Source organism: Lethenteron reissneri, chromosome 70 (genome assembly GCF_015708825.2).
Source record: "Lethenteron reissneri isolate LAM-NWPU_2019-01 chromosome 70, ASM1570882v1, whole genome shotgun sequence".
Lineage (NCBI taxonomy): Eukaryota > Metazoa > Chordata > Hyperoartia > Petromyzontiformes > Petromyzontidae > Lethenteron > Lethenteron reissneri.
The window spans coordinates 289850-295860 of NC_083848.1; the positions used below are offsets into that span (position 1 = coordinate 289850).

At 50.1% G+C, this 6011-nt stretch overlaps 1 protein-coding gene across 1 annotated transcript in view; it reads right to left on the bottom strand.

Moving 5' to 3' along the window:
- Positions 1–6011, bottom strand: part of LOC133360970 (probable ubiquitin carboxyl-terminal hydrolase FAF-X) — a 34388-nt gene that overhangs the window by 12843 nt on the left and 15534 nt on the right. The gene's annotated exons all lie outside the window — the stretch shown is intronic.

The following is a 6011-nucleotide window of genomic DNA, read 5'->3' on the forward strand; positions in this document are numbered from 1 at the left end:
GTTTGCACAATCATCTTCTCTTGTAATACACCAGAGAACACACAAGGGAGAGAAACCCTTCAAGTGCAGTGTGTGTGGGAAGGCATTTGCACAGTCATCTTCTCTTGTAACACACCAGAGAACACACAAGGGAGAGAAACCCTTCAAGTGCAGTGTGTGTGGGAAGGCGTTTGCACATTCATCTTCTTTTGTAACACACCAGAGAATACACACGGGAGAGAAACCCTTCAAGTGCAGTGTGTGTGGGAAGGCATTTGCACAGTCATCTTCTCTTGTAACACACAAGAGAACACACACTGGAGAGAAACCCTTCAAGTGCAGTGTGTGTGGGAAGGCGTTTGCACGTTCACCACATCTTAAAAGACACCAGAGAATACACACTGGAGAGAAACCCTTCAAGTGCACTCCGTGCGGGATGGCGTTTACAGATTCATCAAATCTTCATGTACACCAGAGAACACGCAAGCATCAGAAGATCCACAAGGAGCGGAGTCTGAAATCAGCTTGTGAAAGTCAAAGTGCTGCAATGAGCCCATCCCTCATGAAACAAGAACCGGAAGAAAATCCCAGCTTGGACACTTTTAAAGAAATCAAGGTGAAATATGAAGAGGTGAAGGTGAAATGTGAAGAAGTGATGGTGAAGAGCGAAGAAGTGAAGGTAAAATGTGAAGATGAAGGTTCAACTCGAAAATCGGACCTTCACATCGATGGTGGCAACGTGAAGCAGGAGGAGAATTCTGACTGTGAGGCAGAGCGAGGCAACTCCCAGCAGTTTGTGGAAGTGGAGGTGTGGGTGGACTTCCGAGACAATAGAAAGTCAAATGGAGACCCGGTAGATGTGTAAGCCTGAGACGATGTCGCTCCAATAGATGCATCTTTGTCACAGGCCTTTAATGACAAGAATGTGAAGTTGATCACTCAATTCCTAGGTGCAATCTGCAGGGTAAGAGCGGCCAGTCTTTGTGGACCTGTGTGTTGGGTAGATCTCTAACCAGGAGCAAGAGCCAATAAGCTCCCAAGCATTCGCTATGTTATATTTGCATTTATATGGTGCTTGCTTAATCGCCTCTGGCAACTAGGAGATTTGTACTGTATCGTATCTCTTTTCAAACATTCGAAGAGCATCCCCAAGTAGCAGCTGCCCCTGTGTGGCACAAGGAAGTGGCCCTGCACCGGCCTGCATGTGGACAAGAGCCTGTCAGTGGGGGGCGATGGTTGATGTGGCATCTTGGTTGTGGAGTTTGTAGGTAATGTTTGGAATTTGCTTAATTTTTACCCAGACACCAGCATTCGTTTTGAATGGCGCAATAGTATGTTGTACATTGTTAAGCGGACAGTTTTTTTTACATCTTGTTAATACGATGTAACCTGATGCAGAATATTTCAGTGCAGTAATTTAACTTGGTTAAAATGATTGTCAATCATTTAGAATGAATACTTGTCTGATTGTCTGTATACATGTAACATTTAACTATACATTGAATAAGTGATGTTAGGACAAAGTTTGTTTTGCAGGTAACCTGTACAGATCACTTGTTCTCATGATACATGTCAAAGGGTACTTTTGTGTTTTCAGGAAGCGTCTGCCTCTGGAGCAACTCATTGTCTTTTAGATAGTGAGTACGCTCGGATCATTCATCAGTTACAAGGCATACCGATTAAAAGTTACACGAAAAAGAGGAACATTCTCTACAACACGAATTATAATTTTGTATTATGTGTTGACATAGATTTTGTCGAATTAGGACAAGAAATGGTCCTTGCTGATTGGAAAGTGACGAAAGAATTGCACACGAGCGACGCATCCACGCAAGCTCCCGATGCTCCGTTTTGAAGTTTGAAAATGAAACAACTTTGAATTGTATTATGTTTTGAATTAGATCATTGTATTTCTTCATTAAAAGTTTATTCGTTGAAAGCGATATTTCGTGTGAAATTTCTCTCGTCGTTAAGTAGATGGCCTTGCTGGGGGTTCGGTTTTATGCGGACTTTCACCTGGTTGGGATCGCGGGATCGAGATGAGGCGACAGAGCTGGCCGTGCGAGAAGACCGCCGTCTGCAGATCGATTCCAACGCCATCGAACGTCTGTCCCTGCGCCTCCGTCGTTCATATGCAGAGGGTGCGTAGGTTTGCAGCGCCCCCTGCATGAAAGCGACGGAACGTGCAGCGTTCGTCGCATAAAGTTGTGCGTAAGCGCCATAACAAGGCGCTGTCAGCTGACCTGCCACCACGTGCACAGGTCAATAGGGGGCAGGCGAGAGAGAGCGAGGTGCGTAGGGGTCGACCAAAGGTTAAACCCCCGGCCCCCCACCGTGACCGGAGACTAACACCCCTGACCCCCCACTCGTCCCTAAGGCCCCTTAAGACCTTCCAGAAGGTTCTGGGAGGGGGGGGGCGGTCAGGAGGAGAGGGGCGACCCCGACCTGGGGATAAAAGTCCGGCCCTCTGGACGGGCCGGGTGGTGTTCACCAGCTCAAGCCTGAGGACATCCCAAGACCTGAAGACTGGACCAGCACCCGGAGACCCTCAACCGAGGCTCTAGCTAGAGCCGCGTTGTAGCGGACCCGAGGTGAGCTCCTGTACCCTGGCTGGGACGGCTCGTCCAGTCTTCCCTGAACGCCGGGCTCAGGGACCCGTGGGTAGCAGAGCCCGGAGTGTGCAGGCTGCTGCGATAGAAGGGGGCTGTCACTCCCGTGGGCTGTCGGGTGGAAGGGGCCGTACCCCTTCGTGTTACAGTCGTGTGGAGAGGAGTCGAGTTCGAAAGAGTTTTTATAATAAACGCGTTGCCTCAACCAGAGTATAGCCAGTGGGTTTTCTAAGTACATTCGTCTTACAGAAATCAATTTCTTGTGAGCCCACCGCATTAAAACAATGCTCAGCTGAGCGCGGAGAGCCCCGGGGGGGGGGGGGGGGGGGGGGGGGGGTCACCTCATCTTTGTCACGTGCCGTAGCTCACGTGACTTCTGCCGCGATCTAACTCGATGGTCGCTATTTTTATTAAAGCCTTTATATTAAGTTCACGTGCTTGCGTGCTTGCTTACGACCGTGCAAATCTTTCGGTCGTTTTTTAACCCACTTCCCGTGATCCAATCGAGCTGACATTTTCCACACAGACTCGTTGTGCCAGACAATTAATATTTGTGAAAAAAAATTCCCAAAATGTTACACTTTTTAGGCAAATTTTTTTTATTTTACATATATTCAAATATAACTCATTCTTGGCTTTGGCTGAACGTCACAGTATAAGAGCCCAGAGCGTAACCCGTCCACAGGCCGTGGCGGAGTAGCGCAGTTGGTAGCGCCCTCGCTTCCCATGCCAAAGGTCGCGGGATCGATCCCCGCATCCTCCACAGGCGAATATATTTTTAAATCCTTTATATTAAGTTCGCTGCCACGCATATAAAGGATTTATAGTGAAAAACTTTGTTTTTACGGGTTATACTTATTAAATCCTTTATATTAAGTTCGCTTGTTTGCTTGCTTGCGTGCTTGCTTGCGTGCTTGCTTGCATGCTTGCTTGCTTACGACCGTGCAAACCTTTCGGTCGTTTTTTAACCCACTTCCCGTGATCCAATCGAGCTGACATTTTGCACACAGACTCGTTGTGCGAGACAATTAATGTTCGTGAAATTTTTTTCCAAAATTTTACACTGTTTTGGGAAAACAAATTAAATATTTAATTACCAATTGTTTAATACTGCAGACAATCATCTGACCCATAGGTGGCAGCCATCTCAAGCCAGAGGACGAGAGGACTCTAGCCGCCACGCATATAAAGGATTTAGAGTGAAAAACTTAGTTTTTACGGGTTATACTTATATTCACCAAAGAATGTTGCAAGTGCTGTGCACGGAGCCGTTTGACGAGTTGACGAGTGGTGGGAGCGCAGCAGATCCTTCACATCGGCTGACTGACAGGAGGGTCGCGAGCCGACTCATTGACACGCGGAGCATAGACCGATCTGCGAGACTCCATAATTATCACCTCCGATGACAACCAGTTACTGCGCCCTTTGTACTCGTTTGGATCGGCACGAGTTCATCAACAGCAGTGATGTCATTTTCTAATTGAGTTGCAAATGATTCAACCAAGCATCGATGCACGGATCAACATTTTTGAGACTGCTGCTGTTGCTGATAATAAATCAGGGCCTCGATTTACAGAGCTGGAGTTTAATTGTGTATTGACACCACAACGGTAGCATCACAACGGTGGCATCACAAACAGTGATATCACAAATAATGGTGACATTTAACAGTGGTAGCTGCTAAGAAGCACAGTACACAGTAAGTTCTCGCTGAACGTGTTGGTGGTCACACAACACATTTTCACGACAACACGGTTCTTTCATTGGGGAACACTTTTGCACAAAGCGCAACGCGGAGCATGCAACGTCATAATGTGGCTTCTGAGCGGTCGACAACGACTTTGTTGAGATGCGCGGCCGAGCAGGAGTGATAAAGGAACGCGGAATGATAGTGACACAGCAACGTACGCTCAGATATTCGTCCCGCCATCTCACCGTGCGGTGTGCGTATCTCGCGAAAACGTATCGTTATTCAAATTATTCATGGACAAATTGTTTTCGTTTGACGCGGCACTTTTTCCGGAACGCATCTACTGCGTCAAAACGAGCACTTCCTGCGCTGTGCGTGTCACATCAGAATCTCTGGGTGGGGGGGGGGCGGCACCGAGGTATGGGCGGATATGTGAACAGGGTCAGATAAGTGAACACCAGTAAATTATTCCAGTTACACCATCTTTGCTTATTATACTCGCTGGGACGGGGGGGGCGAGGTGTGAGTGGTGCCTGAGTGAGTGGGTGGATGAGTGGCTAAGTGGGTGGATCAGTGGCTAAGTGAGTGACTGGTGGTGATGGTGGTGATAACGATGGTGCGGACACCAACTAACATCATGGATTCTCCCATCCTCACCTCACACCCCAATGCTGCTCCCCCTACAATCCCCCTATCTCTCCCCTCCCTGCGTCTCTCTCCCCTCCCCGTGTGTCTCTCTCCCCTCCCCGTGTGTCTCTCTCCCCTCCCCGTGTCTCTCTCCCCTCCCTGTGTCTCTCTCCCCTCCGTGTCTCTCTCTCTCTCCCCGTGTGTCTCTCTCCCCTCCCCGTGTGTCCCTCTCCTGCCCTGTGTCCCTCTCGGTGTCTCCCCGCGTCCCTCTCTCCTCCCTGTGTATCTATCCTCTCCCACAGTCTCTCTCCCTCCCCATGTCTCCCTGGGTCTCTCTACCCTCCCTGTGTCGCTCTCCCCTCCTCGTGTCGCTCTCCTTCCCCATGTGTTCCTACGTCTCTCTCCTCGCTTCTCTCTCCCCTCCCCGTGTCTCTCCTCCCTCCCCGTGTCTCTTCCCCCTCTCCATGTCTCTCTCCCTCCCTGTGTCTCATGTCTCTCCCCCCTCCCGGTGTCTCTCCCCCCTCCCTGTGTCTCCTTGTGTCGCTCTCCCCTCCCCATATTTCGCCTCCGTCCCCAGGTCTCTCTCCCTCCCTGTGTTTCCCTGGGTCTCTCTCCCCATGTCTCTCTCCCCTCCCCATGTCCCTCTCCCCTCACCGTGTCTCCCTGGGTCTCTCTCCCTGTGTCTCTCTCCCCTCCCCGAGTCTCTCTCCCCTCCTCGTGTCTCCCTGTGTCTCTCTCCCCGTGTCTCTCCCCCCTCCTCGTGTCTCTCTCTCCTCCCCATGTCTCTCCCCCCTCCTTGTGTCTCTCTCCCTCCCCGTGTCTCCCCGAGTCTCTCTCGCTGTCCCTCCCCCCTCCCCGTCTCCCTCGCCGTGTCTCTCTCCATCCCCGCATCTCCCCGTGTCTCTCTCCCCTCCCCGTGTCTGCCCCCCCTCCCCGTATCTCCCTACGTCTCGCTCCACATGTCTCTCTCCCCTCCCCGTATCTCTCTCCCCCTCCCTGTGCCTCTCTCCATCCCTGTGTCTCCCTGTGTCTCTTTTTTTTTTTTTTTTTTTTTTTTTTTTTTTTTTTTACGATCAGTGGAAACAGAAGATGCTCGGTGTATTCGG